This window comes from Pelophylax lessonae, assembly GCF_965119305.1.
Source record: "Pelophylax lessonae genome assembly, chromosome: 2".
Taxonomy (NCBI): Eukaryota; Metazoa; Chordata; class Amphibia; order Anura; family Ranidae; genus Pelophylax; species Pelophylax lessonae.
The window spans coordinates 201,246,795-201,270,561 of NC_138769.1; positions in this window are offsets into that span (position 1 = coordinate 201,246,795).

The window sequence follows — 23,767 nt, forward strand, 5'->3', positions numbered from 1 at the left end:
AATGTATCAGTTATCACTATACACCCCGCATTTAAACAAACTCTTCCCTTACTCTTCCCCTACATGGAGGGGCTCATTCACAAAGGCTTGAGAGGAAGATACATTTACTAAGACCTCGTCCTCATTAGAGGCAACCGACGTCACATCCTGATGCTTCCCCAGAGCGATGCCAGATGTGTGTTCCATACTCCTTCTCCTACTTCCAGTAATCCAGCCATTCCAAGTCCTCATCAGTTACACTGCCCTTTTGATACTCTATTCTACCCATATGTTGGGCTGTGGACAAGATCTCTGCAATACACGTGCCCTTGACTACAGTCTGCTCTGCACGCCCTTGTCCTGGCACAACAGCAATAGTGTCCACCTCGTCATTACCCATGGATACGCTTGGGAGGATTTACTAAAGACCTGCACCTGTAGTGCACTGGTGAAATTGGAGGAATTGCACAAAAAATGGGACTCATTACATTTATCAAAAACTATGGCGCACACATGTGCGCCAAAGCATATTTACAATAGGTGGCGCAAATGCGCACTTGTGTGAACTTTCGCGTCTTCTGTTGACAGGCGCAGCCAATAGAATTATCTTAAATGCATTGGGAATACTGTGCACAGTAGCAGCTGGTGCACGATAATTTGGGGGGGGGGGGCGGCCACCCGGCGCAGACAAATCCCCAAGGGACAGCCAGCATTCTCACCTCCTCCTTCCCGAATGGCGGAGATTCTCCTCTGGCCGGCAGTGCGTCTCCTCCCTTTTCCTGGTCAATGATTAGTAAAATTGCTTCTCTTCCCAGCCAATTGGACCCGCTTCCTGATTGGCTGGGAGGAGAATCAGTGTGATAATAGCAAATATTCATTTGCTATTGTCATACAACTGGTTGGGCTCAGGGCGCAGTGCTCTGTGCCCGAGTACAGCCTTTTTTGAAGCCTATTAGAGCCTCTGGCTCTAATCACGTGCTTCAAAAAAAAAAAAAACATTGGAATCCATGCATCCGGCACCCTGTATGTAGATTAGGGGGCTGGACGCATGGATGGGGGGGGGGGGGCGGCACCCCTGCCCCCCCTAATGGATGGGCCGCCACTGACTGTGTATAATGTTACTGCAGGTTCCTATCTTCTATCAGCAGGATATAAGGTGTGCGTAGACGCTTCTTTACATGTTACCTATTTTGACCTTAAAATGGTTATCAAGTGCGGCCTGATCCAAATAAGACATGGAGGTGTATGTATAGAGTTGGAGGGATGTGTGTTTAGACTTATGACTTGCCTTTTTCTTTTGATGTGCTTACTTTTCTGTTTACAAGTTTAAACATTTGTCCTGTTTTGTTAGCTATGTCTTGAAGACGTATCTGTCTGTCCTAGATCTTGCACCCTACAAGGTAGGTGCTAGATAAAGTATAGTGGGCCTTGGCTGCCTAACAGCAGGGCCATGATTTTCAGCTGGGCTGTCATGTCTCCCAGGTGTTGCTATTGAGACTGAGGAGTCTCCCCACTGGCTCCATGAGAGGGTTCTCATTGGGCAGTGGAGGAAACCAAATCAATGGCACATTCAGGACTGTATCTTCCCCAGAAAGGCAGATTCTGCCGCACAGGATTCTGGGAGTGGGTATAAGTTAGAGGGGAGCGCATGACGCAGTGGTGGGAAGCAGAGTCCCAGGAGGAAGAGTACGGCTGTCTCTCCTCCTGTCAGCAGGATCGGTTGTCCTGGGCGGCTTGCCTGAGGGGATGGAGTGAGCTGAGCTGCAGAGAGGATCCGGTGTGCCGAGGACCAGCAGAGCTGAGAGGGGTCCAGTTTCAGGAAAGCATTCCAGTTCGTGAGTACTGTAAACTGCCCCTGGGGGTCTGCCTAGAGAGGGAGGACCACTCCGGTGAAGGTACAAGGGATCCAGGAGCTAGCTAGCGGTAAAGGGGGTGCTAGTGTTGACCCTGAAGTGTAGAGGGGGTGCCTAGGGAGAGGACCCTGAAGTGTAGAGGGGGTGCCTAGTGAGAGGACCCTGAAGTGTCAGAGTGGGTGACTAGTGAGAGGACCCTGAAGTGTAAAGGGGGCGCCAGAGGTTGGACCCTGGAGAGTTCATGTGTACAGCATGCAATGTGCAGTGTACAGTGTTGAGAGTTGCAGCAGTACACGCAGTTACAAAGAGCTACCTCAGTCAGTGAAGGGCTGGAGGGAGCTGTTTACAGGACTTTTGATCTATCCAGAATGCCAAGAGTCAAGTCTCAGTACAGTCCAGGACTTTTTGAGCTAACCAGAGTGTCAAAAGTCAAGTTTAAGCACAAGTTCAGCAAGTCAGTATTTTGCAAGTGCCAGCAAGCGTTGGTCGGCATTCAGCTGGCGGAGACAGCGCTAATAGGAATTTTTCTGCAAAGTGTCCCAGATGAACCTAGTTGAGCCAGAGGAGTGTCCCACTCATTCCCTTCTCCCATCCCCAATATCTAATAAACAAAACAAACCAAAAATGCCGGAATGGTCATTGTCTCCAATCTCACACTTGGGCATTCAGCTTAAATGGGCTGGAGGTGTCACATCAGGCCCAATGCTTGGAAAACCTGCTACATAAGTCATAGCTCTTTTCTATGTGTTTTTTTTGTTTGTTTTTCTGTGCATAGGCAACCTTCACAGGACTTTTCCAATGTTGGAGTAGATACATTTTCACAGTGCTGTTTATTTGCCTTTATTTTATCTAATCAATTTTTTTTTTTCAATTGTGTTAACTTTTTACTGTTTCTCAAATGAAGATTTAAAATGCTTTTTGTGGTGCTTTTTCTGTGTGATAGGGTCTATTTTTACAAAAAAAGGTGAACTCAGATACCAATCCCCATAGCTTGTGCTCAATTATTTGCAAACTGATAATATATTCATTTTTAAACTTACCTTTATAGTTTGTACCTATAGGTGATCCTACCTGTAGGTACTGACAATATCTCCTAAACGTACACAGTTTAGGAGATACTGTACATACATTGCATGCAGCCGATGATGTGCATCTGTGCATGCACTCTGATGGAGTGCCGTTTCTTCAGAGCCTCGTGCCGTGACCAGCAGCTCCCGCCTACATGCGTGGGAGTGACGTCACATGGCTCTATCCAGTATCACAGCCGAAGTCTCAAGCGGGGACGATGCGGGCTTCGTTTGCAGGTGTCACATAATGTGCTTGTATGTGATGCATACTACCACATTATGCATTTACTTTGCAGGTAAAAAGAATGAAAAAAAAACTGGGTGACTTGGGCAGACAGATGAGTAGATGCCATTGTTGTCCAATCAGATTGTACAGTGTATGGGGGAGTGGCTTGGTCAGACAGATGAGTAGAAGCAACCGTTGTCCAATCAGATTGTACAATGTATGAGGGAGTGACTGGGTCAAAATGCACAATACACATGTTTTCATTGAAGTTTCAGATCCACCAATGATTGTAGACCATCGCCATAAACTGCACAGTTTTGGAGAGGGCCACATATACATGTAGAATGACATTTAGGCAAATATGACTTTTCACATCCAAGTCAAAGGGAACATCTGCACAAATATTGATAAGAGGAAGATCTATAGAATAAATATGACATTGTTTCAAACGGAAGGTTAATGAATGGAATAAAGCTGGAAGCATTATACTTCATCTGCTAATTAAATTCTCATTAAGACGTGCTTCCTGCAGATCAGCATTACACTGAGCAGGTGCCTATTGCGCGTTCCCTTGTATTTAAGAACGTTTCTGCGCTAGTGCGTCGGGCACAAGTCGAAGCCGTTTTCCATTTATTTTAATGATGCGCCATGTCGCAAACATTGTTCTTGCGCACGCAAATGTGCCAACATGTTCTTAAGTCAACCCCATAGTCCAACAATGCAAGTACTTCCTTGGGTCACTCATCCCAGTCCGTGCTCCACTCATTGGTGCTGCACAGCACTGCATCCCCCCAAGGAGACACAAACATCATGAGACCATGATAGCACATGTTGTTCCATTTGAACTAACTCCCCCTTCTGGTCCACCAGTGCAGTATCAGATCTGTCCTAGACAACCACCGGTGTTCTGACAAAAACTCCAACTTGCCGACTTCTCCAACGATGTTACTTCTGGTGAGTGTACACCAGGAATAATTGGAGATTTCGACCACTTGGGGTTTTCACACAACACCGGCAGCCTTTACACTCCGGTACACTCTATAATTAGTGCCGATTGTTTGTCCGCCCGCTAGTAACCAAAAACATGGCCACCTCCTAGGCGGGGACAACTAGCAGACGGAGTAACAACGTCAACTAATTATAGCATCTACCAGAGTATATAGGCTGCCGATGTTCTGTGAAAACCACCAAGTGGTCAAATCTCCAATTATGGGTTGCGATCGGCAAGTGGTTAATGACTCTCATCAGGAATACACCACCACGATCCACAGGTCTCACAAACAACCTTAGCTTTGTTGCTACAGGCTAGACATGTGCAGAACGAAAACATTTGTTTAGTATCCTTTTGATTCCTTTTTTACATAAATTAATTTGGTTACATTTGTTTAATTCATTTTCACAATTAGTTTTGTTTATTCAAGTTCGAATCAATTTGAATTTTTTGGAATTTGGTTGAATTTGGAAAACTTGAATTGATTTAAATTCCATTCTAAATCTAATTTATTCCTACTCGAATTTTGGAAGAAGGTTTACTTTTTTCTATTCCATTCTATTCAATTGTTTGTTTCTTTTCTATTCTATTCGTTTACTTTCTATGGTATTCTTTTCTTTTCTATTCTATTAAAATTTGAATCAATTCTATTAGAAATTCGAATTTCGGAAGATGTTGTTATATTCATTCTAATCTTTATTTTTTTTTCTATTCTATTTTATTCTGTTACTTCATTTTCTATTCTATTCTTTTCAAATTAATTCTATTCTAATTTTAATTAATTCTGTTAAAAATTCAAACAAAATATGGTTACATTTGTTCTATTTTATTCTATTCTATTTTTTTTTTTTTACCTGGACAGCACGGTGCAGACGTGCACGTCTCACTGCTCCCTTCACACACTGACCCCCTCGGGAGGGTGGGGCCCTGAGCTCTGATCCTGGCTCTTATTTGCATCATTAGTGTACTTGTTTCCTCCAAAATCTGGCCTAAACTGCCTTATCACACAGTGGCACGGGCTCGCCCTGCCCCAATATATATATATATATGTATATATATATATATATATATATATATATATATATATATATATATATATACACACAAACACACACACAGTAGCAATCATGGTATACAGTTGGTAATATGATCCAGAGAATGACCGAATGACCTCTAAACGCTATACTAGGAAGGGAGGTTCCTGTCTAAGGGACAATGTCACAATAACAGTCTGTCAGCCTGCATTAAACCTTTTCCCTGCTGGACAGCATATCGGGGTCCAAATTCAGTGTTGGAGCACTCAACATACATAAATTCCTCTTAACCTGGCTATGGGTGCCTTACTGTGTCCCAAGCAAACATTACTGTTCTGTTTGATTGGGGTGCAGTGGGGTTTGGTCAGCGGCCTCTCACAAGTTCCTGGGGTGACAACTGGTCTCCCTCTGTTCTCCGTTGGCAGCTCAGTGAAGTCACTGGTAGCAGCCTTGTCCCTAATGATAAGGAGCCAAGACTGGTCAGGGACAGTGAATTTCTCCCCAATGACCAGGCGAGAGCTCAGTCAGCAGCAGTGGTGTTCTCATGCACCAGGAGATGTCTGCTACTCTGCCTCTTTGTGTTCTTGATGCGATGGTGAAACATTCTGCTAACAGCTTGCATCACAGTCTGTCTCCCATAATGTCCTCAACACACCTGCCTTGAGCCAGGGAACAGGCCTTTCTTTTTCTCTCCACAGAGGCCCGGTCATGCTGTTATTTGTAGTTCCATTGCCAATCTGTAATATACTGTAGGCTCAGTCCATCCCAAAATTGGGAAGGTATGCAAGACAGCATGAGAAAGAACACCAATGATCATGTTACTGAAAGTGGCACATATTACTTTACCACACGTACAAAACTTAGTGAGATTCCATTTCTAGTGAATCAGAGGGATCTGGATTGAATCCTGCGCTCTAGGTGGACACGCTCGGAAAGGATATATTAGACTTACTTCTCAGTTATATAAGGATAAGCCTCGCCTTGCGGCCCCGCAAAGTCTGGAACCACCAAAAAGAAAGAAGGGGGGCACTGACCTAGTGCATTAGCCTAAAAAACTTTAATTAAATGTAGAAGAAGGTAAGTATTATACTCACAATGTTACAATTGCATAAAAGCTCATCACATTATCAAGAGTCCTTGCAGAGTACGAATGTGAGACAAAACCAGAAAAAATTCCAGCTTAAAGAGGTTGTAAACCAATTTTTTTTTTTCACCCTGAAAGAGAAACACATAATGAGCTAGTATGCATCGCATACTAGCTCATTATGAAATACTTACCTTAGAACGAGCCCCCGCCGTGCCGCCCGCTTACCTCTATGACGGGCGACATGTTCAGTTGCCCGTCTTCCGGGATCGCGGCATCCGGCCATCTGATTGGCCGGAGCCGCGGTGACGTCACTCCCGCGCATGCGCGCGGGAGCCGACGGTCACAGCACGGGGCTCTGAAGGAACGGCACGAGCGGCCGTTCCTTCAGAGTGCATGCGCCAGTGACGTCACTGGCTGCATGTAGGGTAAATATCTCCTAAACGGTACATGTTTAGGAGATATTTACAGTACCTATAGGTGAGCCTTATCATAGGCTTACCTATAGGTACAAGTTGCAGAGGAGGGTTTACTTCCTCTTTAACTCGTCAACCAGTCTGCTTACCAACCGAATTAACCTGTCTAACAGTATGCGTTAAAAACAGGGGTTTAGTTGGCACACATTTGCAAACGCTTAAGCATAAGCTACAGGGCCACTTCACGGCACCCTGTATTACCCGCAGTCCAAACTTCCTGTTAATCTATGAGAGTCTCCACAGTGGGAGTATTATGAAAGCTAAGCTAGATTCACAGACAGTGTATATGTAGCAAATCACAAAACAGAAATAAGAATATCCTAGAAAAAATTGAATTAACCACTTAAGGATGCAGATGTACTGTGGCAGGCAGCCCCTCCTGCAAGAACTGACGTAGCTCTACGTCGATCGCGCGCCTGCAGCTAGGGGGCGAGCGTGCGCCACCGGCGGCGCACTCCTGCCCCCACTCAGCAGTGGGGACTCCGATGCATGGGGCCTGCGGCTACGATTGCCACCGAGTACCTGTGATCATATCCCAATGTGAGAGAAGGACGGTCAGCTATATAGCTAAATATAGCTGACCGTTCTTCTCTCTGGAACGATCACAGAGCACCTGTGATCCTTCTATATAGGATTACAGGTCTCTGTGATCATTTCAAAAGCCCTACAGTTAGAAACACTCCCCTAGGCTTACATTTACCCCTTGATCACCCACTGTGTTAACCCCTTCCCTGCCAGTGTCATTATTACATTAACATATAATACATACAGTGCATATTTTTAGCACTGAATACTGTAGTAATGTCACCGGTCACCCCAAAAATGTAAAAAATGTCAGTTAGGGATCCAATCTGTCCGCCGCAATGTCGAAGTCCCGCTAAAAATCGCAGATCATCATTACTAGTAAAAAAAAAAAAAAAAAAAGACAATAAAAATTACATAAATCTTTCCTGTAGTTAGTAGATGTGATAACTTTTGCGCAAAAGCAATCAAAATATGCTTATTGCGATTTTTTTACCAAAAATATGTAGCAGAAAACAAATTGGCCTAAAATGTTAAAAAACTTTAATTTTTAAATTATTTTTTTTGGGAATGTTATAAAGCAGAATGTGAAAAATATAATTTTTTTTTCAGAATTGTCGCTCTTTTTTTGTTTATAGTGCAAAAAATAAAAATCGGACAGGTGATCAAATACCACCAAAAGAAAGCTCTATTTGTGGGAAAGAAAGGACATCAATTTTAGTTAGGTACAGCATCGCACAAACGTGCAATTTTTTGTTAAAGTAACGCAGTGCCGAATAGCAAAAAATGGCCTGGTCATTAAGGGGGCAAATCCTTCCGGTCCAGAACTGGTTAAATGTAGAAGAAGGTCAGTTTTATACTCACAATGTTACAACTGTAAAAAAGCTTATCACATATCACAGTACAAATGTGACATTTAGTCCATAGTCCAACAATCAACACAGGAGAGGAAACACAAGCGCCATCTAAGTGTAGCACGTAAGTAAGTAATTTATTAACAAGAGGTAAACAGGTACTCACAATTGAATACGAGATAAAGCATATATGGCACTGTGAAGCATGTCCCCCTGCGGGAAGGGATTCATTAGGATGGCATCGGAGGCTGCGGCTGGCGATGATGTAACCGATGGATGTCAGCACTTCCAATGATCAGCAGTGAGTCTGCGCGGCTTTCCGTGACGTGTACTTCTGGGTGCAGAGGGGTTACCAAGGCTTCAATCAACCCACAATCAACACACAAGGAGATTAAAGTCCAATTGGCTGAGGTGTTTTGAGGTTGATCATCTTCCTCAGTGCCAAGAAGATTGCTGTTCCCACTACACTTATAAAGCAAATGACATACCATGTGCCCAAAAAATGGGCGTTTCTCCCACACCCCTTAGGGGCAGAAACTACTGTTTAATTTGTCATTTATCATCAAATTGTCACTCCTGTCAACATTTGCATCAACCAAGATGTACAGATAGGCTTATAGACATACAATTATAAATACAATAAAAATAATGACAATAAAAGATAAAAATAAAAACTCAATATTTCCATACAAGTTCATGTGTGTGCAGTTTGCAATATAAAATATTGTATTATCCAAGCCATATGCACACCGGGCTGAAAAGACATGTATGTTTTCTAATTTCCATGTACTGAGTAAAGTGTGCAGGATGTATCTTACACCCTGAACTAGTACATTAAAACATGCACATATGTGTTCTTCAGGTCCTATTGGCCTCTATAGACCTTTCAATTCAGTTCTTTTAAGAATACATTTTAAAATTACAGATCAGGCTAAAATTAGGATTGCTTCTCCTTGCCTTGCTGGGACACACTTTTGTCTTCCTCATCATACCATTGGAACACACGCAAGCCCAGTCCTTCCAGAATTAAAACCTCGCTGTGTGCTCACTAGCCAGAGATGTGCTCTTCCTTCTCTTGGAATGCACACCATCACCGCCATACAGGAAGTGTGGCTGCAGGTGACAACTTATGACCTAGAATTTTCTCTGGCCCAGTACCTCCTACATCACTCCCCCACTACAAATAACTCATATGTAAAATCTCTTACAATACACATGGTGAACTCAGCCAGACAATGCATACCAGTACTCTGGAACTCTACGCGACCCCCCTCGCTCAAAGACTGGTTGCGCCGTATTCTTAAGATTGCCAAGATGGAAGAGCTAATACATGTCGCAAGGGACACTCCTACAAAATTTCACACAAAATGGGCTTGTTGGTCCCATTACACGACCACAGAAGAATTCACAAGACTTTGCCACGCCTAGAGATGTTAGCTACTTGAGCACAATATACTTTTAGACCTTTTAATTACACTTTCCCCAAGCTATCTCCTTTACATACCCTCACCAAGGGATCTTCCCTCAAATGCTTTCCCTAAAGCCTACCACATTGGTTGGAGGAAAGGGAAGAGGAGAAAGACAAAGAGAGAAATGGAATTATACAGAAAAGTCATGCTCTACAATACACACTACTCATCTTACCCCATTCTAAGCTTCCTCTGACCCATTTTACCCTTCAATCCACCCTTTATATCCTTCCTTCCTCCCCCTCCCCCCCCTTTTTTTTCTCCCTCTCTTCCTCCTCTTCTCCGCTAATAGGTTCACTCCTTTTGTCACAGGTAGTTGAGTCACTGTTTAGCAGGTCCGAACAGTGACTACCTACAGAACAAGCTACAACACCTGCATTCTCTTAAGCTACCACAATGCCCTGTGGACAACTCTCCCTCTTTCCAGATTGGATTTACAATACTAAGGCCAGGGGTCTACATCTAGCAGTGTTTAGTATCGACTGGTCCTCCATTCCCTTTAGTCCTCCGGACAGTAACTGCTTTCTGCCCCTGCATCAACCCTAGAGGTCCCCACGCACTACACATTTGTGTGAACTTTATACCCAAATCCCAGGAGGGTGTACGGGATTGGTATTATGTTCAATCTTGTTATACTCAGGGTTTTTTTTCAATCCCTATTTACAGTCCATCAACTTGTATTTCTCGTGATCGGCCCTTGACCTTTGTATACATTATCTCGCAATGAATTGTTGTCATCTGTACGATTCTTATACAAATATTGTCTCATGTTTGCATTGGCATTTATGTATTGTACTTTTATTTTTCAATAAAGTTGTTTTAAAAAAAAAAAAGGAAGTGTGGTTGTACTGTGCGTTCCAGCCACTAACGCTACAGGCCAACAAAGTCGGTCACATGATGCACCCCATGACCTATCACATGACACGCTCCACTGTGGAACGCACTACGGCCGTACCTACCCTAGGAGACCTCCAGTGGTTGGAGGTGGGAGTGTCCATTGCGCTACCACTATTACTATCTGTGACATTGCATATCACAACCTGGCCTATTTTATATGTTAAGTAAGCCTATAGGGCTGTGGGATAAGGCCTTCACTCAGGTGGAAACTATGTTTGACCAGCCTAAGAATAAAAAAAGAAATAAAAATAAAATCAACCTTTTCTCTAAAAGGCCTACCAGCACGATCCTCTAGAGACAAAAGCACCGCCGGATAGCAATGGCATCGTAAGAGAGACATAATTCATGTAAACCTTGGGGTCAGCGGTCCCTATATTGGAACCAATACCTAAGGTATGCCTCCCCAATAAGTGTTTCTTTGTAGCCTTTTTCCAGGAATTTCCTCCTAAGTTCGCTCCTTGTACTTCATAATCTGTCCTTCTACTGCATGTTCTCCTCAGCCTACAGAATTGGCCAAAGGGAACATTGTGAATCCACCTAGGATGGTGGTTCCGACAAGGAGAAAGACTTAGGAGGAAGTTCCTGGAAAAAGGCTACAAAGAAATGCTTATTGAGTAGGCAGTAGGTGAGCCGCCCCCATATTGGGCTGGGGTCTGTTCCTGGCCTAGGCTGGGGTCTGTTCCAATGGTACAATGAGGAAGACAAAGTGTGTCCCAGCAAGGCCAGGAGCAGCAATCTTAATTTTAGCCTGATCTGCAATTTTAAAATTTATTCTTATCTTAAATAGAATTGAATTGAAAGGTCTATAGAGGCCAATAGGACCTGAAGGACACATATGGGCATGTTTTACTGTAACGTACTAGTTCAGGTTGTAAGATACATCCTGTACACTTTACACAGTACATGAGAAGTAGAAAACATACATGTCTCTTTAGCCCGGTATAATATGTGCCTATGGCTTGGAATACAATATATTATATTGCAGATTGCACACACATGAACGTGTATGGAAATATTAAGTTTTCATTTTAATTTTTATTTTGTATCTTTATTGTCATTATTTTTATTGTATTTATAAATGTATGTCTATAAGCCTATTTGTGCACCTTGGTTTAAGCATAAGATGCAAATATTGACAGGAATGACAATTTGATGATAAATGACAAATAAAACAGTAGATCCCTCCCTTAAGGGGTGTGGGGAGAAATTTTTTTGGGCACATGATATGTCATTTGCTTTATAAGTGGAGTGGCAACAGCGGTCTTCTTGGCTCTGAGGAAGAGGATCATCCTTCGAAACGCGTCAGCCAAATGGATTTTTAGCTCCTTGCGTTTTGATTGTTGGACTATGGTCTAAATGTCACATTTGTACTCTTGATATTGCATATGTGATGAGCTTTTATACAATTGTAACATTGTGAGTATAATACTTACCTTCTTCTACATTTAATTAAAGTTTTTTAGGATAATGCACTAGGTCGGTGCGCCCCTTCTTTCTTTTTTCTTTTTTTTACATACACACTGTCTGTGAATCTTGCCTTGCTTTCATAATACATAACATATGAAAGCTCTTTTATTGTGCTCAGTGAAAGCAGAATTTTTAAAACCCATTTACATTTCAAGAAAGAAACCAGAGCCATAGTGGAATGATTATTGCAATATGCAATTTATATAGAATAAAGTTCTGCATTGGATTATTTTCTTGCATGTAATTTTAAAAGCCCTGGGTTATCTCGACAGGATGCATACTCTTCCTCAGCCATTGAAGTATAACTGCTTTGTGTAACAGAGTTATCTGATGTTAAAAAAGAAAAGAAAATGCAAACATTCTCTGGGATCTGTATATAGAACCAAATGCTGAATTGGCCTATGTAAAAAGAACAATACATCCATGATGTCATAGTTTTCAACTTCCTGGAGCTCATATACTTTCTTACATATTCATGTAATACCAGGCTGATGTATTATGTGGATATGCAGACCTATGGCAAGGGATGTAGCTCATCTTACATTCTTCGACCATAGAAGGCGAGCTTATCTGTGTAAGGTCTGACATGTTTGAAGTGAAAATGAGTCGATAAGTGGGTACTTGACATTCTGAACATCTGTTCAATATGCTGCTGTAATGCCCTTTGTAGCAGCTTACATGATGCCACAACAAATTATGGACATGGTTTAATTCATCTACATAAAATAGCCTTTGTGTTCTTTGTCACACAACAGTTCAAATAACACGAATTCTGTCCTTGTATGTAAATACGTTCTTTCTAAGACAGCACCCAAAGCAGATTTTAGACAGGGCAGCATATAAAAAATACAATCATGCCGCTCATTCAGGACAAACCCCATGTGAATGTATTTCATGTACCTAGTGCACAGACAGAAATCCTAATTCCAAAGTTCTCTCTTTCCGTTGATTGTCATTAAACATTTAACTCTGGTGTTTGCACTAATGTTTATTTGCCATTTGTAATTTCAAGGCTATATAGAAAAAGCATACATACTGTACATCATCACACATAATAAATTACTTACTTCTGTTTTCATGTCCTAAAGAAACATTTGCCATGAATTTTCTGTGAAATATTAAAACATTAAAATTTTAATTTTGTGGGTGTTTCTTCTGTCCTGACACTTCAGTGACTCAAGAAAAAGGTAGTCATGAAATTAGATGCTTAAATTACGCTCCTTGTAAGCCCAAAGATGCTCTTTGGATTTTGGGCCCCTCTGTGCCTCTTGGCTGTGAAAATGTCCCTGTCATTACCGGTGTCTAATGGTGACATAATCGGACAGCCACGCCACATGACTATATAAGACCTAGCAGAGCTAGCATTACCATCGGAGACAGCGTTGGAGGAGGACCAGGTCAGAGGCAAAGAAGACAGCAGCGGCGGAGAAGACCAGAGGCAGAGAAGACTGGAGGCAGAAGACTGAAGGAAGAACACCAGGGGGAGAAGATCAGAGGAAGAAGACCTGAGTGAGAAGAACGGAGGAATATTTTTAATAAAGGACTTCTCAAAACCATGTCTTGTCCTTATTTACACTACACTGCCTTTTTTTGGGGCAAATGGGTAGGGGTACAATGTACCCCATAGTTATTCACATGAGGGGGCCGTGATCTTCCAGATCCCGAAAATCCTCCTGCCCGCAGACCCCCACAACTACCGCCCAGGATTGTTGGGAAGAGGGGACAAGGTGCTTTGGGGTGATGGGTGCAGAGCCCCCCCTGCCCTAAAGCACCCACTCCCTCATGTGGGGGGTGTGTGGCCTGGTATGGTTCAGGAGGGGGGGCTCACTCGACCCCTCCCCTTTCCTGACCTGCTGGGCTGAATGCTCAGATAAGGGTCTGGTATGTATTTTGAGGGGGACTCCACACTGTTTTTTTTTTTTTTTTTGGCGTAGGCTTCCCCTTAGAATCCATACCAGACCAAAGGGTCTGGTATGATCTTGGGGGGACCCCACACCATTTTTTTTTACATTTTGGTATGGGGTTTCCTTTCAAGATCCATACTCAAAAGGCCTGGTATGGAACTTAGGGGGGAATCCCGTGCCATTATTTTTTAAATTTTGGCATGAGGTTCCCTTTCAAGATCCTCAAAGCACAAGTTGTACCACAAGTCAGATCATCATGATCTGACTTGGATGCCACTTCCATTCAAATCAATGGGCTCTCATAGGGAACCATTGATTTTGAAATGGCAGGAAAAAAAAAATGCTTGACGCGGCTTAACGATGTATTCAGCATTGAGCCACGTTTAGCAGCCTTTAGCAGCATCAGAAGTTTTTTCAAGCAGTAACGTCAGTCCTCAAAATGCGCTGGGTTTTTTTTATAGCTTGAAAATGCCTATACAACTTACAGCTCCTAAAAGCCTGTGTGTGCGCGTGAGACCATAGAATAACATGGAAAGGTGTTTTTAAGCTGCAAAAAAAAAAAAAAATGACGCTGGGAAATGCAGCTGTAAAAACGCCCTGTGTGCATGAGGCCTTAAAGTGTATGTTTAGCCAAAACTTTTTTAGTTTTGTATAAAGTATGAAAATGGTAGGTGCCCCTATCAGGTATTTTTTTTGTTGCCCGTGTCCTTTAGGGTTGCTAGTGGGGATGAGTTTGGATTTGGTCCGTTGAACCTTGAAAGAAGCTGTCACTCCCACCCACTGCCGTCCAGTTAACCACATCCAAGGCATTCCATGTCACACAGCTGTCTTGCGCAAAGGGCGAGAATGCTTGTGATATCATGTATCTAATATGGCCCCAAAGCCATATTAGACCACTGACTTTGACTTAATATTGCCATGTAACCATACTGGGTCAATGATGTCATGAGCATCACCGGCCTTATATGTACATGCGGATATGGGGCAGAGAGTGACCAACCCAAGCTCATCCCTAGTCCAGGGAAAAAGTAATGGCTTTACAGTCTTTTTCCTAATAATACAATTGAAACAAAACTATTTTTACTTGCATTTACTAACATACCAGAAGATTTCCCTTTATTTCCTGTTTTGTAGATGATTCTAGAGGAAATCTTCCAAAATTTAGGGAAATTCCTATCTTAGGCAGTTGTTATCAGAACATTTCTACCAGTTGGTAGCTTCCTTGCACCTCTTGCTCTTATGATAGCTCTAAAATTTAGAATTTCCGCTTACCATTCTCCGCTCTATCCGAAACTAAAAAAAGTTGGCCTTTCTGGTCTGCAGGCAAATATAAAAGTTAAATTTGTTTTTAAATTTGCCTATAGAAGCACTTCAGGTTCTAGGAATTATGTTGCATGTATTCTCTTCCTACGTAAAACATATTTTGTTATTCAATAACTAATTTTTCATTCAAAGATTGTTTCATTCCGAGATTTTGTAAGTATTCGTACCAAAATGAACACATATTTAAAAAGATATAATATTCTACTGCATGCTTATACTAATGTAATTTATATCTTGGCATCATGCAGCTCCACATGGGAGGCCTTGTCTGCAAAGTTAAAATCCAGGACTCACAAGTCCTAAGAAGGTTCTTTAAATTCAGAGCAATGAGATCTAAAATTTTATCCATTTAATATTATTAATACTTTACAGATTTTAGGAAAATTTAGTTCAGACATATATACAGTTTTAATTATTAATTTCTTTAAGGGGAACTAGCTCTGCAATGAATGTAAATAAAGCAGCATAGCCAGCCTTATTCCATCTAATGCTCTGCCAAGAACAGCTATAACTGTTTTATGGAAGCTTTAAAATATTAAAAGCTGTTGAAATATTTCAAGAAGATTACTGAGATAACGTTGTATATTTATTCAGAGTATTCTGTTTCATAAACATGGACAGAATTAGTAACATGAATATTAAGGAATACCTTTAAAGTAAATCCAATTCAGTTTTGAGGGTAGATAAATGCATTAAAAGGCAACATACAAAAGTGATATGTTAGTGTTTGCAGATGAGACATACTTAACTGGTGTTTTCTTAGGCCATATGTGGCTCTCTCAGTGGTTTAAGATTTTAGAATCAATAAGACTGCTGATAAAAGTTACACTTATGAAATTTGCAACCAAATACTTCCGGGTAATGTTTATGGCCCCTTTCTGTGGGGTAAATTGTTGTAGCTATATTTTACTATAATTGTTAAAGCCCAACTCCAGGCACCAACATTTCCATAGTTTTAAAGGTATAAGTAAGGTTATATCTGATTTCTTTAACCATTTAATCTCTTGCACCTGACTACCTCCTATGAACCAGAGCAATTTCTAAATTTCTGATTTCTTTATTCTGTGCGTTCTATGTAGAAAAATATCTAACAAAACTTGAAATGCATTTTTTTCTACTTGAATCAGTATTAGCTTACATTTTTCTATTCAGTTTTATTCTATTATTTGTCAGCTTATAATGGCACAATTCTGGTTCAAAGCAGTATTTTTTAAAGGCTTTTTCTTAAATCTTGCACATTTTTTAATGCAACATACAGAAAAAAATAAAAATGGGAAAAGTTTGAAAATTAATAGTTTAAATAAAAACAGAATCAGCCGAAAAATAACCGTTTCAAAGAGAGAAGGGGTGAGTTAATTGGGGCTGATTAGAGTCAACTAAGGCAGGGCATACACATTGCAAATTTCTTTCCTGCAACCATCACACGCACGATTCCCCCATCAACACAGACATTGCTGACAGAAGAATTCCTCCTGTCAAGCAATTGTCTGCTCTCAGCGGGGGAAGCCATCCCCGTCAGGAGCAGACAGTGATTATTGCTAGCGGCTGCTATAATCGCAAGAGAATTCAGTAGACTAGTTGTACCCAAGTTGATCGATCAAACAACTTGTTACAGTCAGCCTGCCCATTACCAGTCTGAATCTCACCCGATTCCTGCTAAAACCGCCCAAGGGTTAATAGGCTGGCCTAAGGGTTAATAGGAGGTTAAAGTGATATTAAAGAGAAAGTCCACCCTAACACTAAAATCGCTACATCTACAGGCATCCACCATTCAAGAATATCCTATCCAACCCTGTAAGGCCCCTTTCACACGGGCTTTCCAATCAGGTCCACCTGTCAATTTTTCAGGCAGACCTGATGGGATGCTCCATTCACCCCTATGGGGCAGCGGATGTCAGTGGTGACATGTACGCTAAAACCCACTGCTATCTGATCCGATCCTGTCCGTGAAATCCAGACGGATAGTAACCCTATTTTACATCCGTCTGGTGGATTGGATCGGATGGGATCAGATGAAAATGGACAGGCGGTCCGTTTTCATCCGATCTCCTCAAATAGGACACAGTGAGCAGAGACGGACCTGTCATCCACCCAATCAGCGGATCGATCCCCCGCTGAGCAAAGCAGAGTTCAATGGGCAGAATGCCCATGTGAAAGGACCCTAAAGAATAAATTGCTATACATACCTTTTTTGAACTTGATTCGGCTGTGAAATTAATGGAAAGTGATGTCACCCATATAGTTACTATGGGGCTTCTGGTTGATTTACCACTTTAATACCAGGCCATTTCTGACTTTTTTTTTTTACAAGTATAAAATCTTTTTTTTTTTTCTAAAAAATTACTTAGAACCCCCAAACATTATATATTTTTTTTAGCAGAACCACTAGAGAAACAAATGGCAGTTGTTGCAATTGTTTATGTCACACGCTTTTTGTGCAGCTGTTTTAAATGAATTTGAATGCAATAAAACACGATATACAGGTGCATCTCATAAAATTAGAATATCATCAAAAAGTTAATTTATTTCAGTAATTCAATTCAAAAAGTGAAACTCGTATATTTTATATAGAGGTACATGTAGAGATACATAGGGTGATATATTTTAAGCATTTCTTTATTTTAATTTTGATGATTAAGGCTTACAGCTAGTGGAAATCTGAAATTCAGTATCGCAGTAAAATAAAATATTACATACGACCAATAAAAAAGGATTTTTAATACAGAAATGTTGGCTTACTGAAAAATGTGTCCATGTACAGTATAGTATGCACTCAATACTTGGTCAGGGTTCCTTTTGCATTATTTAATGCATCAATGCAGCTTGGCATGGAGGCTATTAGCCTGTAACACTGCTGAGGTGTTATGGAAGCCCAGGTTGCTTTGATAGCAGCCTTAGTCTCATCTGCATTGTTGGGTTTGGTGTCTCTTATTTTCCTCTTGACAATACCCCACAGATTCCCTATGGGGTTTAAGGTAAGTGATTTTGCTGGCCAATTAAGCACATGGCCTATCAAGGTAATACTATGATCATCAAACCAGGTATTGGGCCAATCAAGCACATGGCCTATCAAGGTGATACCATGATCATCAAACCAGGTATTGGTACTTTTGGCAGTGTGGGCAGGTGCCAAGTCTTGCTGAAAAATGAAATCAGCATCTCCATAAACTTGTCAGCAGAGGGAAGCATGAAGTGCTGTAGAATTTCCTGGTAGAGGGCTGCACTGACTTTGGACTTGATAGAACACAGTGGACCAACTCCAGCAGATGACATGGTTTCCCAAATCATCACGGACTGTGGAACATTTTGAATTTCATTTGGAAATCAAGGTCCCAAAATCTGGTGGAAGAGTGGAGAGGCATAGAATCCAAGTTACACGAGATCCAGTGTGAAGTTTTCACAGACAGTGATAATTTGGGGAGCCATGTCATCTGCTGTTGTTGTTCCACTGTGTTTTATCAAGTCCAAAGTCAGTGCAGCCCTCTACCAGGAAAGAAACTCTAGAGCGCTTCATGCTTCGCTCTGCTGACCAGCTTTACGGAGATTCTGATTTAATTTTCCAGCAGGACTTGGCACCTTCCCACACTGCCAAAAGTACCAATACCTGGTATAAAGATCAAGGGTATCACTGTGCCTAATTGGCCAGCAAACTCACCTGACCTAAATCCCATAGAGAACCTGTGGGATATTGTCAAGAGGAAGAGGAGAGACACCAGACACAACAATGCAGATGAGCTGAAAGCTGTGTGACATAGAAAATTTCAACAACCGCCATTTTATTCTCTAGGGTCTCTTCTATAAAAATATATAATGTTTGGGGGTTCTAAGTAATTTTAGCAAAAAATACAGTGCCTCATTCTGTTACCGCAGTCTTTGCCTGTATGTACACAGATCGAGCACATGCAAGCAGCACAGGCAGAGCTTTAGTCTGAGAGTGCCTGTATTGCTCATTAATATAACAGCCCTACTCCACCCCTTGCTTTTCTGTGAAGGCACACCCCTCTCCTTGTATTTCTGTGACCATGCTTGTCTCAGGAAGGCACAGGAAGAGGGAGACAAGAGCAATCAATCAAAGTTTCCAACTTCTTTTGATAGCGTTGTCAGAAATGTGGGTAGCTTGTATATATGGTTGCACTGTCCCTTTACTTTATTTATTTATTTTTTATCACTTTTATTGCTCTCACAAGGAATGTAAACAGCCCTTGTGACAGCAATAGGCAGTGAAATAAGGTAAAAAAAAAAAAAAAACATTGATCTCATTCGTTCACTGCCTGTAAAAGTGATCCAGCGGCTAATCAACCACTCAGATCACTTTTAAAAGTGTAGAGAATCACTGGCTGAATATTTTATTATTGAGGTAATGGCTGACAGCAGCTGCAGCCATAGCCCCGATATAACCACCCGAACACAATCATATATATATATATATATATATATATACATATAATCACACACACACACACATATATATATATATATATATATATATATATATATATATATATATATATACACACGTGATTGTGCGGCAAGTAGTTAACAGGGACCCCATGCATAGACAAACAAGTGCATATAATATATGAAGAATTGTGAATAGATGATTGCCAGATCGCAATAGATGAAGACAATTAACTCACGTAGGTATACAAAAATATACAGGTGTGACTCAGGGAAGTGAAATTAAGAATGTTGGATCAAAAAACATCAAAGTGAAAACAGTGATCAATATGCTGCAGTAATACATAAATCAGAATAAGTCCATGCAAAAAATAAAATCAAGTGGAAAAACAAAATATAAAAATCCAATGCACATAGGGATAGGTGCATGTGAAATCCCTTCACCCAGGGAACAAAAGTGATTGGTGTCTAAACAATCAATGAAGTGACACCTCTATATGTGCTGGACTCTCAACTTACTGTTGTAAAGTTACAGCATAAATATAAATCTTGCACTGTGAAATCCTATGCTTCCATATTGATCACTGTTTTCACTTTGATGTTTTTTGATCCAACATTCTTAATTTCACTTCCCTAAGTCACATCTGTTTATTGTATACCTACGTGAGTTAATTGTCTTCATCTATTGCGATCTGGCAATCATCTATTCACACTTCTTCATTCATTATATGCACTTGTTAGTTTGTCTGAGGTTTATGAGCTAGTATCTGACAGCGCAGCACCATTATTCTTTGTATTAATCCCTGTCCCCTTGTTTATATGGTCAGGGCTTCCTGGACAGTAAATGAATGGAGCCAGTTGGCATTGCTTCCTTAACAAACATTGACAGGAAGCTGTCATGTATAGTGGTGGAGAAAGACAACACTACTATTAATAATGTTCTGCTCCTGTCAAACAAGCAAAAAGTCCATCATTTGGAAGAGCACCCAAACAAGCAAACTTTGGCCTGAACCAAATTGTTATCCCTAGCGATCAATTTACCACTGCATCAGCTGAAAAAAAAAATTTAAGACAAGTTACTTATCTTTCCATTGTTCTGAGCAGAGGGTATATTACTGTCATATACTGCTATTTACTGGACATAGCTTCACTAATATCTGGAAGTATATATAGAAAAACATGGACTTTGTAGACACGTATATAGAAAAAATACCAAAATGTATTAATACACAAAAAAACATACCATTTTTTAAAAAAGATTTAAATCATGAATATCACATGAACACAATATAAAAACATGAGCCCTGATAATAACCACGGTCATAAAACCAATTCCCCCAAGGGGATAACGATAAATAAATACGAGAAGCCCCTCAGGGGATATCGGAAAGGCCATGGCACTAGGTGTGGTAAATCAGATGTTAGCCCAACATTAGCTTCACTAATATGTCTTTTTTTTTAACATTTTTGAGCATAACAGAATATAAAACACATATAAGCAGATACAATAATCCAACATATACATAGTTTGTGAAGTGGAGGAAGTGTACCAAACCAAGGATGGGCTAGGGTAAAAGGGGGGGAAGGGAGGAGTGGTCAGAACTCGATGACCTGTTAGAGGGCAGAGGTGATATGATGGATAGGGGGGTCTCGTATCTGAAAGGTGTACTCTTCCGGGGGCAAGTCCAAGTCCTTCGAGATAAAGGTTAGAAAAGTACTCCATTTGTCATAAAAGGTCTGTGCAGAAATAGGAGGGGGTGTCGGAGAGATCCAGTATTGCAAAATCACTCATTTGGCTACTAGTAGGCTGGTAAGGATCCATAGACGATGAGAGCCGGCTGAGGTGCTAGACCATTTTTGTAATCGCTTGTCCCAATAGCCGAACAGAAGCAGAAGTGGGTCCTTCGGAACAGAAAGGTCAGTGACATCTTTAATGAAAGCCAGGATCTGGTCCCAGAACAGCGAAATAGGAGTACATTGCCAAAATTTGTGATGAAGGGAAGGCCTCTCGGCAGAACATAACGGACATTTATGAGCATCCGGGATCGTGTTGTCAGAGAGGAAAGGGATGTGAGCTCTGTGAAAGATCTTCAGCTGGGTTTCCTTCCAGGTAGAATTTGGGGTTAGTCCGAGGGTGGCCCGGAGGCCACTGATCATGTTAGGCAAGTTGTCCTCTCCAGGGAAGTCTTTTAACCAGTTTGAAGCGGAAGAGGTGAAGGAGGTGGGTGGACATGATTTCAGTAAAGGTTTGTAAATATCCGATATGGTGAATTTGCCAGAGTCCAGAAGTGCGTCTATGAGAGACGGCCAAAATCTATCCTCAGGTTTGCCTGAGGTCGTAGAGATAAAATGATGGCACTGGTACACATAAAAAGAGTCCGAGACCTGTAGGTCATGTTTTGCTACAATTTTGGAAATAGGGGTCGGGGCCCCAGTATGGAGGTTGCAGAGGTGTGCAAAGGTGTGTATACCTTTAGTGTCCCAAGCCTTGTACATCGCATGATCAACACCAGGAGGGAAGGCCGGGTTGCTCCGGATCGGGAGATATTTATAGAAATATAGAGGCAACTTCAGGAGTTTACAGACTTCCATCCATGCAATAACCGTGTCCCTAAGGAGCAGATTATGGCAGAGTTCAGGTTGCAGTTGGGCCCACCTGACATGTAGGAGTGCCGACAAAGAGTAGGGACTGGACATCTGAGATTCCAGCTTGTAGTTAGAGTACTGGGAGGTCTGAGATATCCAGTCCAATGCTACCCTCAGGAGACAGGACAAGTTATATAATCGTAGATCAGGAAAGTTGATGCCAGCGTCACGCCTGGGGAGGCTTAGTTTTTTTTGAAGAAATGCGGGGTCTCTTACCCCTCCAGAGGAAACGGGAGAAGGCTCGAGACAAGTCCTGCACGTCTCTATGTTTAATTAATAGGGGTAAAGTCTGCAAAAAATAAAGGAGACGAACAAAGCTGACCATTTTTATCAGGTGGCATCTCCCCAAGAGAGACAACGGCAGTTCCATTCAGTTTTCCAGTTCTCCCCTTATCTTAGAAAACAGCGGAGGATAATTTACAGTGTAGATAGAAGAGGGAGTCCTCCCTATTTTGATACCGAGGTATGTGATATGTGAAGATTCAATTTTAAATGGGGAGTTTGTTTCCCAGGAGCGGGTCGTGGCTATCCCCAGTGGGAGAATTTCGCTTTTGGAATAGTTGAGTTTCAAACCCGAGCATTTTCGGAACGCATCAAAAGTAGAGACAATCGTAGGCACGTTGGCGGAAGGGTGAGAGGTAAACAAGAGGACGTCATCTGCGAAGAGAGAGATCCGCAGGTCTTGAGATCCGACCTGTATCCCGTGTAGGGGGGCTTTATTGGAAAGATACAGCGAGAGGGGTTCTATCGCCAGGTTAAACAAAAGCGGAGATAGGGGACAGCCTTGTCGTGTACCCTTGAACAGTCAGAAGTCTTCTGTCATTGAACCCCCTACACACAGCCTAGCGGTCGGGGAGGTATACATGGAGGTTATGAGATTAACGAACGGGCCGTGGAACCCCATGGTCCCCAGGACCTTGCGCAATCAGACAAAGTTAACATTATCAAACGCCTTTTCGGCATCTAGGGTGACTATGGCGAGGTCGTTTTTGGGGTGTATCCATGCTTGGTCGAGAACCAGCAGCACTTTTCTAATATTAGCAGTGGCTGAACGTCCTTTGGTAAAGCCAGACTGAGCTGGGTGTATCAGGTGGGGCATGATAAGTGCCAAGCGAGAAGCAATGAGCTTGGATAATATTTTTACGTCCAGGTTCAGTAAAGAGATGGGATGGTACGAGCCTGGTTCCAGAGGGTCCTTGCCCTTCTTCGCAAGAAGTTTTATGATCTCTTGATTCCCGGTTGGCAAGTAAGGCCCCCCCTCCCAAATGTGCGAGTAGACCGCGACAAGTGTAGGAGCTATGCTAGGTGCAATAGATTTGTAAAATTCTCCAGACAGACCGTCGGGACCCGGAGATTTGTTAGACGCTAGGTGTTTAATCGCCTGCATAATTTTGTCCGCCGTGATTGGGGCATTTAACATAGCTAATTGATCCGCATCAATAGTAGGGATCCCCGTACCCTTCAAAAACATGTTGTCAACTGAACTGTCTACCTCATCAGGCCCATAAAGGGACGAGTAAAAATTCTGCACGATGCGTTGGACACCGATGGGTGTGGAGTCTACTAAACCCGTTGGG